The sequence below is a fragment of the Mesoplodon densirostris genome, chromosome 6 (assembly GCF_025265405.1).
Source record: "Mesoplodon densirostris isolate mMesDen1 chromosome 6, mMesDen1 primary haplotype, whole genome shotgun sequence".
NCBI lineage: Eukaryota > Metazoa > Chordata > Mammalia > Artiodactyla > Ziphiidae > Mesoplodon > Mesoplodon densirostris.
Window position 1 is genome coordinate 125392811 of NC_082666.1, and position 12963 is coordinate 125405773.

At 36.6% G+C, this 12963-nt stretch overlaps 1 protein-coding gene across 9 annotated transcripts in view; it reads left to right on the forward strand.

Moving 5' to 3' along the window:
* HMBOX1 (homeobox containing 1) overlaps positions 1 to 12963 on the forward strand; it is a 177199-nt gene that overhangs the window by 70713 nt on the left and 93523 nt on the right. The window lies entirely within an intron of this gene.

Genomic DNA, 12963 nt, shown 5'->3' on the forward strand with positions numbered 1-12963 from the left:
TAATTGTTATTTTCCTGACTTCTAGTAAGTTTGAGTGTTTTTATAAACTTAACAACTTGGATCTGCTTTTTCTCTACATGTCAAATATTTTTTCTGATTTAATTCCTTAGTTTATGATTTTTTCATAATAGGAAATTTTAAACTCTTTATGTCTGTCTTAAGTTTCTCTTTGTTAAGAATGCTTAGAAGACATGTCGTCTTCTAAATTTTGTTGTAGAATGTATTTCTGTGATTTATTTTTTACATTTGTCTTTACTGCACCTGGAATTTAATTTTTTATGTATATAATGTAAGATAAAGATCTAATGTTTTTTGCTAGATGATAAGTTTTGTGAGGATTATTTTAAAAAATAATTTATCCTATCTTGTTGAAATGAAATTTAACCTTTGGCTTGTACATATTATATGTGCTGGAATCATTATTTAAGTTCTTTATTCTGTTCCACTCATCTGTGTGTCTGTTCCTATGCCAGTACTGTACTGATTTGATTAGTGTCTTTTGAATATATTCTGAAACCTGGCCAGTGAAGTCCACTTCTGGTTTTCTCCTTTTGTTTAATTTTCTTGGTGGTTCTTGGACTTCCTGCGTTACAATTTTAAGGTCCTATTTCTAAATTAAAAAAAATATTCTGGGCTTTTTTCTCAAGACAGTTATTTATAAACATTGGGGAAATGTTACTACTGTGAATGAAATATTTTTCCCATTTTCTAGGTGTCTCCTTCTAAATTAGTGAAAAATTTTTAAATTAATTTTAAGTGTTGTATCATACCTCTCCTTAATAATCTATTTTACTAACTTCAGCTTTCTTCTACTAGAATAACTTACATATTTTAAGTATTCCATCCAATCATTATCAAAAAGATATATATATTTCTCTTTCATTCCAATATTTATGCCAGTTAATTAATTTTTATGTCTTACTGGTTTCCTATAATCTTCAAATCAGTGTTGAATTATAAAGGGTTCAGTGGGCTTCCTGCTCTAATTTCTAATTTTATTAATTTGATTTATTGACTGAGCAATAACATTCATATGGTTAAAATAATAAAGTTTTCTGGGAACAATCTCCTTCCCATCCCTTCCCTAATCTGTCCGGTTCCCACCCTGTACTCAAAGTAACCACCATTATTGGATCTCTTCCACGGATCATCAAATTTACATGTAGAAGCAAGTTCTTTATATATATAAAAACATACACATATGTATAATATTCAATATATATATTTATTGTGTGTGCATACAGTCTTAATTTTATTTGAAATGGTTTTAGTGTTTTGCTACTTAGGACACTTGCAATTGTTCTTCTTTCCAAAAGTGCTTAATTTTTTAGTATTCTTTTCCATAGAGCTTTTATTAAAAGTGGCTGCTGAATTTTACCAAATGCCTTGTTAGCATCCATTGATAAAATCTTGTGATTTTTTTTCTCCTTAATTTGTTGATATATTGAATTGTGTTGATTCCTAAAAATGAACCATTCTTGCATTCCTGCAATAAATTATGATAGTATATTATTTTTGATATGTGGCTAGACTCTATTGTCTGATTTGATTCTTTTTTCCTTTGAATTTTTACATTTAACTTCTAAGTGAAATTGGTTTATGGTGTTTTGTGTGCTACATACTATTAGATTTGGTACTGTTATTCTGACTTCATAAAATGAAACATTTTTGGTATTTTTCTATGGTTTATTATTATTAGAACTATGTTTATTTTAAGATTAAGAATCTGCTGGGAACCCAACAGTTCTCGATGTCTTTGTCTATAGTAGATTTCTTCTTTTTTTTTAATTTTTAAATTTTATTTTATTTATTTATTTATACAGCAGGTTCTTATTAGACATCAATTTTATACACATCATTGTATACATGTCAATCCCAATCACCCAATTCAGCACACCACCATCCCCACCCCCCTGCGGCTTTCCCCCTTTGGTGTCCATACATTTGATCTCTACATCTGTGTCTCAACTTCTGCCCTGCAAACCGGTTCACCTGTACCATTTTTCTAGGTTCCACATACGTATGTTAATATACGATACTTGTTTTTCTCTTTCTGACTTACTTCACTCTGTATGACAGTCTCTAGATCCATCCATGTCTCAACAGATGACCCAATTTTGTTCCTTTTTATGGCTGAGTAATATTCCATTGTATATATATCCCACATCTTCTTTATCCATTTGTCTATTGATGGGCATTTAGGTTGCTTCCATGATCTGGCTACTGTAAATAGTGCTGCAATGAACATTGGGGTACATGTATCTTTTTGAATTACGGTTTTCTCTGGGTATATGCCTAGTAGTGGGATTGCTGGGTCATATGGTAATTCTGTTTTTAGTTTTCTGAGGAACCTCCATACTGTTCTCCATAGTGGCTGTATCACTTTACATTCCCCCCAACAGTGCAAGAGGGTTCCCTTTTCTCCACACCCTCTCGAGCATTTGTTGTTTGTAGATTTTCTGAAGATGCCCATTCTAACTGGTGTGAGGTGATACCTTACTGTAGTTTTGATTTGCATTTCTCTAATAATTAATGATGTTGAGCAGCTTTTCATGTGCTTCTTGACCATCTGTATGACTTCTTTGGAGAAATGTCTATTTAGGTCTTCTGCCCATTTTTGGATTGGGTTGTTTGTTTCTTTAATATTGAGCTGCATGAGCTGTTTATATATTTTGGAGATTAATCCTTTGTCCGTTGATTCATTTGCAAATATTTTCTCCCATTCTGAGGGTTGTCTTTTTGTCTTGTTTATGGTTTCCTTTGCTGTGCAAAAGCTTTTAAGTTTCATTAGGTCCCATTTGTTTATTTTTGTTTTTATTTCCATTACTCTAGGAGGTGGATCAAAAAAGATCTTGCTGTGATTTATGTCAAAGAGTGTTCTTCCTATGTTTTCCTCTAAGAGTTTTATTGTTTCTGGTCTTACATTTAGGTCTTAAATCCATTTTGAGTTTATTTTTGTGTATGGTGTTAGGGAGTGTTCTAATTTCATTCTTTTACATGTAGCTGTCCAGTTTTCCCAGCACCACTTATTGAAGAGACTGTCTTTTCTCCATTGTATATCCTTGCCTCCTCTGTCATAGATTAGTTGACCATAGGTGCATGCATTTATCTCTGGGCTTTCTATCTTGTTCCATTGATCTATATGTTTCTGTTTTTGTGCCAGTACCTTATTGTCTTGATTTCTGTAGCTTTGTAGTATAGTCTGAAGTCAGGGAGTCTGATTCCTCCAGCTCCATTTTTTTTCCCTCAAGACTGCTTTGGGTACTCGGGGTCTTTTGTGTCTCTATACAGATTTTAAGATTTTTTGTTATAGTTCTGTAAAAAATGCCATTGTTAATTTGATAGGGATTGCATTGAATCTGTAGATTGCTTTGGGGAGTATAGTCATTTTCACAATATTAATTCTTCCAATCCAAGAACATGGTATATATCTCCATCTGTTGGTATCATCTTTAATTTCTTTCATCAGTGTCTTATAGTTTTCTACATACAGGTATTTTGTCTTCCTAGGTAGGTTTATTCCTAGGTATTTTATTCTTTTTGTTGCAGTGGTAAATGGGAGTGTTTCCTTAATTTCTCTTTCAGGTTTTTCATCATTAGTGTATAGGAATGCAAGAGATTTCTGTGCATTAATTTTGTATCCTGCAACTTTACCACATTCATTGATTAGCTCTAGTAGTTTTCTGGTGGCATCTTTAGGTTTCTGTATGTATAGTATTATGTCATCTGCAAACAGTGACAGTTTTACTTCTTCTTTTCCAATTTGTATTCCTTTTATTTCTTTTTCTTCTCTGATTGCCATGGCTAGCACTTCCAAAACTATGTTGAATAATAGTGGTGAGAGTGGACATCCTTATCTTGTTCCTGATCTTAGAGGAAATGCTTTCAGTTTTTCACCATTGACAAAGATGTTTGCTGTGGGTTTGTTGTATATGGCCTTTATTATGTTGAGGTCAGTTCCCTCTATGCCCACTTTCTGGAGAGTTTTTTTTTTTTTTTTTCTGGAGGGTTTTTATCATAAATGGGTGTTGAATTTTGTCAGAAGCTTTTTCTGCATCTATTGAGATGATCATATGGTTTTTATTCTTCAATTTGTTAATATGGTGTATCACATTGATTGATTTGCGTATATTGAAGAATCCTTGCATCCCTGGGTTAAACCCCACTTGATCATGGTGTATGATCCTTTTAATGTGTTGTTGGATCCTGTTTGCTGGTATTTTGTTGAGGATTTTTGCATCTATATTCATCAGTGATATTGGTCTGTAATTTTCTTTTGTTGTAGTATGTTTGTCTGGTTTTGGTATCAGGGTGATGGTGGCCTCATAGAATGAGTTTGGGAGTGTTCCTTCCTCTGCAATTTTTTGGAAGAGTTTGAGAAGAATGGGTGTTAGCTTTTCTCTAAATGTTTGATAGAATTCACCTGTGAAGCCATCTGGTCCTGGACTTTTGTTTGTTGGAAGATTTTTAATCACAGTTTCAATTTCATTACTTGTGATTGGTCTGTTCATATTTTCTATTTCTTCCTGGTTCAGTCTTTGAAGGTTATACCTTTCTAAGAATTTGTCCATTTCTTCCAGGTTGTCCATTTTATTGGCATAGAGTTGCTTGTAGTAGTCTCTTAGGATCCTTTGTATTTCTGCTGTGTCTGTTGTACCTTCTCCTTTTTTATTTCTAATTTTGTTGATTTGAGTCCTCTCCCTCTTTTTCTTGGTGAGCCTGGCTAATGGTTTATCAATTTTGTTTATCTTCTCAAAGAACCAGCTTTTAGGTTTATTGATCTTTGCTACTGTTTTCTTTGTTTCTATTTCATTTATTTCTGCTCTGATCTTTATTTCTGTCCTTCTGCTAACTTAGGGTTTTGTTTGTTCTTCTTTCTCTAGTTCCTTTAGGTGTAAGGTTAGATTGTTTATTTGAGGTTTTTCTTGTTTCTTGAGGTAGGCTTGTATAGCTATAAACTTCCCTCTTAGAACTGCTTTTGCTGCATCCCATAAGTTTTGGATCGTTGTGTTTTCATTGTCATTTGTCTCTAGGTATTTTTTGATTTCCTCTTTGATTTCTTCAGTGATCTCTTGGTTATTTAGTAACATATTGTTTAGCCTCCATGTGTTTGTGTTTTTTACGTTTTTTTCCATGTAATTCATTTCTAATCTCATAGCGTTGTGGTCAGAAAAGATGCCTGATATGATTTCAATTTTCTTAAATTTACTGAGGCTTGATTTGTGACCCAAGATGTGATCTGTCCTGGAGAATGTTCTGTGCACACTTGAGAAGAAAGTGTAATCTGCTGTTTTTGGATGGAATGTCCTATAAATATCAATTAAATCTATCTGGTCTGTTGTGTCATTTAAAGCTTCTGTTTCCTTATTTATTTTCATTTTGGATGATTTGTCCATTGGTGTAAGTGAGGTGTTAAAGTCCCCCACTATTATGGTGTTACTGTTGATTTCCTCTTTTATAGCTGTTAGCAGTTGCCTTATGTACTGAGGTGCTCCTATGTTGGGTGCATATATATTTATAATTGTTATATCTTCTTCTTGGATTGATCTCTTGATCATTATGTAGTGTCCATCCTTGTCTCTTGTAACATTCTTTATTTTAAAGTCTATTTTATCTCATATGAGTATTGCTACTCCAGCTTTCTTCTGATTTCCATTTGCATGGAATATCTTTTTCCATCCCCTCACTTTCAGTCTGTATGTGTCCCTAGGTGTGAAGTGGGTCTCTTGTAGACAGCATATATATGGGTCTTGTTTTTGTATCCATTCAGCAAGCCTGTGTCTTTTTGTTGGAGCATTTAATCCATTCACGTTTAAGGTAATTATCGATAGGTATGTTCCTATGACCATTTTCTTAATTGTTTTGCGTTTGTTTTTGTAGGTCTTTTTCTTCTCTTATGTTTCCCACTTATAGAAGTTCCTTTAGCATTTGTTGTAGAGCTGGTTTGGTGGTGCTGAATTCTCTTAGCTTTTGCTTGTCTGTAAAGCTTTTGATTTCTCCATCAGATCTGAATGAGATCCTTGCTGGGTAGAGTAATGTTGGTTGTAGGTTCTTCTCTTTCATCACTTTAAGTATATCATGCCACTCCCTTCTGGCTTGTAGAGTTTCTGCTGAGAAATCAGCTGTTAACCTTATGGGAGTTCCCTTGTATGTTATTTGTCGTTTTTCCCTTGCTGCTTTCAATAATTTTTCTTTGTCTTTAATTTTTGTCAATTTCATTACTATGTGTCTTGGTGTGTTTCTCCTTGTGTTTATCCTGTATGGGACTCGCTGTGCTTCCTGGACTTGGGTGGCTATTTCCTTTCCCATGTTAGGGAAGTTTTCGACTATAATCTCTTCAAATATTTTCTCAGGTCCTTTCTCTCTCTCTTCTCCTTCTGGGACCCCTATAATGTGAATGTTGTTGCATTTAATGTTGTCCCAGAGGTCTCTTAGGCTGCCTTCATTTCTTTTCATTCTTTTTTCTTTATTCTGGTCCGCAGCAGTGATTTCCACCATTCTGTGTTCCATGTCACTTATCCGTTCTTCTGCCTCAGTTATTCTGCTATTGATTCCTTCTAGTGTAGTTTTCATTTCAGTTATTGTATTGTTCATCTCTGTTTGTGAGTTCTTTAATTCTTCTAGGTCTTTGTCGAACATTTCTTGCATCTTCTCGATCTTTGCCTCCATTCTTTTTCTGAGGTCCTGGATCATCTTCACTATCATTATTCTGAATTCCTTTTCTGGAAGGTTGCCTATCTCCACTTCATTTAGTTGTTTTTCTGGGGTTTTATCTTGTTCCTTCATCCGGTACATAGCCCTCTGCCTTTTCATCTTGTCTGTCTTACTGTGAATGTGGTTTTTGTTCCACAGGCTGCAGGATTGTAGTTCTTCTTGCTTCTGCTGTCTGCCCTCTGGTGGATGAGGCTATGTAAGAGGCTTGAGCAAGTTTCCTGATGGGAGGGACTGTTGGTGTGTAGATCTGGGTGTTGCTCTGGTGGGCAGAGCTCAGTAAAACTTTAATCTGCTTGACTGTTGATGGGTGGGGCTGGGTTCCCTCCCTGTTGGTTGTTTGGCCTGAGGCAACCCAACACTGGAGCCTACCTGGGCTCTTTGGTGGGGCTAATGACAGACTCTGGGAGGGCTCATGCCAAGGAGTACTTTCCAAAACTTCTGCTGTCAGTGTCCTTGTCCCCACTGTGAGCCACAGCCACCCCTCACCTCTGCAGGAGACCCTCCAACACTAACAGGTAGGTCTGGTTCAGCCTCCCCTGGGGTCACTGCTCCTTCCCCTGGGTCCCGATGCGCACACTACTTTGTGTGTGCCCTCCAAGAGGGGAGTCTCTGTTTTCCCCAGTCCTGTCCAAGTCCTGCAATCAAATACTGTAAGGTCGGTTTTTAACAAACTGCATCGCAAAACAGAGGAAAGCTTCAAGTGAGCTTTATTAGGGGGCGCTCCCGGGCGAGGTTCACTGGTCCAAGAGAAAGGGGCCAGAGAAGTCGCACCCGGGCAAGGGTTGGGCAAGATTTTATAGGGGAAGAAGGGAAAGGGGTGTGGTGAATCTGGGAGGGCGCAGGATATTCCTTATTTGGTGGTCTCTTCGGGTATCGTGGCAATATCTGGTGCCGGTTACATCAGTGTTGGGACCGCTAGTCCCGCCCCGCGAAAGGCGGGAAGGCTGGGCCGGGTGGAAGGTCCCCAGGTCAGTTCCTGGAACTGGGTGGTCCAGAAAGTCTCCAGGTCAGTTTCTGGAACTGGGTGGTCTGGAGAGTTTCGGTCTGATGCAACCTGTGAATCTGATTACGTTCCCCTGCCTTGGGCCAGTTGGCCTTACAAATACCACTAGGCTTCAAAGTCTGGTTCTCTAGCAATTCCTCCTCCCGTTGCTGGACCCCCAGGTTGGGAAGCCTGACATGGGGCTCAGAACCTTCACTCCTCCAGTTGGTGGACTTCTGTGGTATAAGTGTTCTCCAGTCTGTGAGTCACCCACCAGCAGTTATGGGATTTGATTTTACTGTGATTGCACCCTTCCTACCATCTCGTTGTGGCTTCTCCTTTGTCTTTGGTTGTGGTGCATCTTTTTTGGTGAGTTCCAGTGTCTTCCTGTCGATGATTGTTCAGGAGCTAGTTGTGATTCTGGTGTTCTCACAAGAGGGAGTGAGAGCAGGTCCTTCTACTCTGCCATCTTAGTTCCTCCTCCTCTAGTAGATTTTTAATTACCTTTAATTCATGCAATTTAGTTCTACTCAATTCATTTCTCGGGTCAATTTTGATATTTTCTGTCTTACTGGGAAAACATTTCTCTCTTTGGTTTTTAAATGAATTGCCAAGAAATTGCATTTGTATTTTCTTAGCTTTGTCTTATATTCTTAATTCTCTACTATACTTATGATTTCTCTTTTCATTTTGACTATCGTGAGTTTTCACTCTTTTTTATTTCACCCCCTTATTAGACTTTCTGAGTGATTCTTTAATCATGTTTCAGAGAGCTAGCTTTTGGACTTATTTATGCTTTCTATAACTTCTCTATATTAATGTCAAATAGTATCTCTTAGTTCCTTCTTCCTAGTTCATTTTGATACAGTTTGTATCTTTTCTAATTTCTTATTTACTGGGTGTCCCCCCCGCCCCTGCCTTTTAAAAATATTAAAAGCTATTAAGGCCATAAATTTACTTCTGAATACAAATTTTGCTAGATCACCTGGGTTTTTATTATGATTATTAAATCATAGCTATTTTTTGTTGTAGCTTACTATGTAGATCATTATTTCTCTTTTGATTTCTTCTTTGATCCAAAGATTATCTAGGTCATCTCATCATTTATAACAAAATATTTTTGGTACCTTTTCCTAAATTTTTTGTGTTACATATCTGTGAAATTAGTTTATTGTTAATATAATTTGTTTTTTGTGTTTTGCAACTATATTTGTGTCTTCTACAAGGTATACTGAAATAACTCAGTATATGTGTATCTTTTTTTTTTAATTTTTTTAATTTTATTTTTTTATACAGCAGGTCCTTATTAGTCATGAATTTTATACACGTCAGTGAGTGTATTTGTATGTTTAAAAATAAAATTATTAAAGTCCTAATAAGTTTTGCTTTATTACCTGCTATGTTATTTGGTATATACAAGTTTATAACTCATATTGGTCATAAACTATATATTTTACAATTGTTTAATCTTTATCCTACTCGATACTTTGTTTTAATATAAATTTATTTAATTAATCTACGTACTTGGCTGCGTTGGGTCCTCGTTGCTGCGTGCGGGCTTTTTCTAGTTGCAGCAAGCAGGGGCTACTCTTTGTTTCGGTGTACAGGCTTCTCACTGCGGTGGCTTCTCTTGTTGTGGAGCACGGGCTCTAGGCGCGTGGGCTCAGTAGGTGTGGCTCACGGGCTCTAGAGCTCAGGCTTAGTAGTTGTCGCACACGGGCTTAGTTGCTCTGTGGCATATGGGATCTTCCCAGACCAGGGCTTGAACCTGTGTCCCCTGCATGGGCAGGTGGATTCCTACCCACTGCGCCACCAGGGAAGTCCCCACTCAGTACTTTTGACCTTAACATTATACCTCGACTGATACATGTTTCTCTGCAGTTACTTTAAAACAAAATACCATTTTCCCCAAAAAGATGCGCATCTTTCTCCCAGGTGTCTTCTTGACCGTGAAACGATGAGACCTTTCGAGTACTTTTATTTTCTGTTTTCCCCTCGTTCTCTTCTTTCAGATCTTGGGAGTCCTTTTACTTCTGCCTCCCTCCATCTCACCTGCCTGCGACTCTTTTACTTTGAATAGACAGTTTAGTACATCTTGAATAGATATCTATTAAAATTTCTTTGGGGATAAAGTCCTTTGTTTCAAGAGGACTTATTTATCATGTAAGTTATACATTCTTAGATATTCGATTATTATCTAAATGTATATTACATGATATAACCTGAAAGATTCATTGCTTATATTACCCTTTCTCATCATCTTCCCTGTTACCATGTCTCTATTCTGGTTTATTTTTTCTTAGTTAGAACCCTTTCTCAATTATTTTTCTCAATTGGGGTAACTGAGAAAATAGACTCTCTCAATTCTTGCATATTTGCAGTTTTTTTCATATATCAAAGTGTAAGTTTTGTTGGTATAGAATTCTTTTCTCTCTGTCCCCTGTGAATGGGATTCAACTCTCTCTTTCTCTTTTTTTAAAGTATAACAGATTAAAAGTCCAATGAGGAGCTGATCTTTTATCTTTTATAACTTACTTGCTTTTTATAGCTGGGTGCTTAAGTATGATTCAGCATCCATGAACTTTTATCCCTGATACCTTTTAATGTACATTTTCTTTCATTATAATACTCTACTTTTTGCAGTAATAAAATATACATAATATGAAATTTACCATTTTAACCATTTTTAAGCATACAGTTCAGTGACATTAAGCACAATAAACATTGTTGTACAACCATCACTGTCATCCAGCTCTAGAACTTCTTCATCTTCCCAAACTGAAACTTTGTACCATTAAACAATAACTCCCCCTTCCACAGCCCCATTCAAGCACCATTCTACTTTCTGTTTGAATCTGATGACTCTAAATACCTCTTAAAAGTGGAATTAGGGCTTCCCTGGTGGCGCAGTGGTTGAGAGTCCACCTGCCGATGCAAGGGACACAGGTTCGTGCCCCAGTCCGGGAAGATCCCACATGCCACGGAGCGGCTAGGCCTGTGAGCCATGGCTGCTGAGGCTGCACGTCTGGAGCCTGTGCTCCGCAACGGGAGAGGCCACAACAGTGAGAGGCCCGCGTAACGCAAAAAAAAAAAAAAAAAAGTGGAATTACACAGTATGTGACCTTTTGTGACTGGCTTGTTTCACTTAGTGTAATGCCTTCAGGGTTCATCCATGTTACTATGTCAGAATTTCCTTCTTTTTTAAGGCTGAATAATATTCCCTTATATATTACGTATGTACCACATTTTGTTTAGCCATTCATCCATCGATGGACATTTGAGTTTGTTTCCACCTTTTGGCTTTTGTGAGTATGCTGCTATAAACTTGGCTATACAAATATATTTTCGAGTCCCTGCTTTCACTTCTTCTGGGTATACACCCAGAAGTGGAATTGCAGGTCTTATGGTAATCTGTGTTTAATTTTTTTGAGGAACTGCCATACTATTGTATTTTCCATAGTGGCACCACCAGTTTACATTTTCATCGGCAGCACACAAAGCTTTTATTTTATCCACATCTGTGCCAATCCTTGTTATTTTCTGTTTTCTGATTATAGCCATTCTAATGGGTGTGATTTTGATATACATTTCTAATCTGTCAGTTTAAAAAAAAATCTGTCTCCTATGCTAGGAGGGCTCTGTGACATTGAACCTGAGAGTAGAGAACTCATAGCACCTTGCTTGCTTGGTCTTCTGTTCTTAGAATATTTTATTTTTATAGAATATTTTGAGCCCATTTATATCTGAAATATAAATGATGTGAATTCAGTGATTTGCAGTTATACAGGTCTGTATCGGTGTCTTCATCTCAGTTTCCTCATCTGTGAAATGAGGGTCTTTGGTGATTTACTTCCTAGATTGTCTGATTCAGCTGTAGCATTATTTGCATACTTACAGAATAAAGGTCAGAATTACTGCAAGGCATTTACCAGCCCTCCATAGATTGCAGAAGTCCTCCCTTTCTACCTGTCTTCTCATACCTACATGTTAAAGGCCAACAACACAGGTCTACTTATTCCCTAATCATCCTTCATAATCTCTTTTAATTGTTCCTTCTGCCTGATTCTTTCCTCCACTGATTCTAACCTCCCTTCACACTTTGGTTTGGTGGAAGTCTTACTCTAAACTTCAGATAACAGCTGAGATCTCACTTGAGGAAGTCTTCCCAGTTCTCTGTGACCTAAATTAATTTCTAAATTGTTATTCTCATAAACCTTGAATTTTTAGACTTATCACATTATGCCTTTTATTAGAAGGGTGTGTGTGTGTGTGATTTTTATTTGACCCTTCCCCATAGTTTAATAAGGTTCTACACTGCTGGAACCATATCTTACTCATAGTATGACCTTGTGCCTATGTCAGGGCAAGTAAGTACTTAGTATATTTTAACTGAATTTGAGCAAGAGTGGAAAAAACGTGTATTGACCAGTAATCAGTTTTGTGACTTGGTGTTGCTATTTTGTCTAGGAAATGTAATCAACAATATTTTCAGTAGATTTTCATTGTATTTTATATCTACCTTTTAGGACCAGTGTTTCTTAAGTCAGCAATAAAATTAACTACAGCAGGAACTTCATTAAAGCTACAATTTAGGATATGAAATGTGAAAGGTTTCTAACTTTACCCTGTACATTTCACATATATCGTTAGTCACTGTTAGACACTTTGGTCTTGCTTTATATAATTCAGTGCTGAATGTGTATTTTAATGAGAGAGTTTTTGACATCAACATTTTTAACTTTCGTCTAATTTATAATATTAACTGTGAGTTCATGGAAATAGCTGCCTCTATAGATTATGGTTTGAGACTGCTAATAAGTTCAGTCAGTAATACATGATCTTTAGCTCCTGAACTGTGAATGGTAGATTTCACTTTTTGTTCAGATCTATGTCTGAATTGAAAGGGGTCACAGTGTCTGAATGCTGAATAAAGCAGTAGAATGCTAATCAGAAGATAGAAGTACTAGACTCACTCCATTATTAACTTACACTCTGTTCAGGAATCGACATGGGTATTGGTGTCTTTTTAAAACTGGTATTAATAGTCTCTGCTACTTGATAGTTTGTGAAGTGCTTCATCACCACCATTTAAAAAATGTTTTAAATTCTTGTAGCGTTTTGAAGTAGTTATCTATTATCCCTGTTTTATAGATGCGGAAATTGAGACTTAGAGAAATTCAGTCACTGAAGATTTGGCTAGCAGTAAAATAAGTAATAGACTTGGAACTAGACCCCAGGATTTACCCCACAGTTAAGACTGTTAGCTG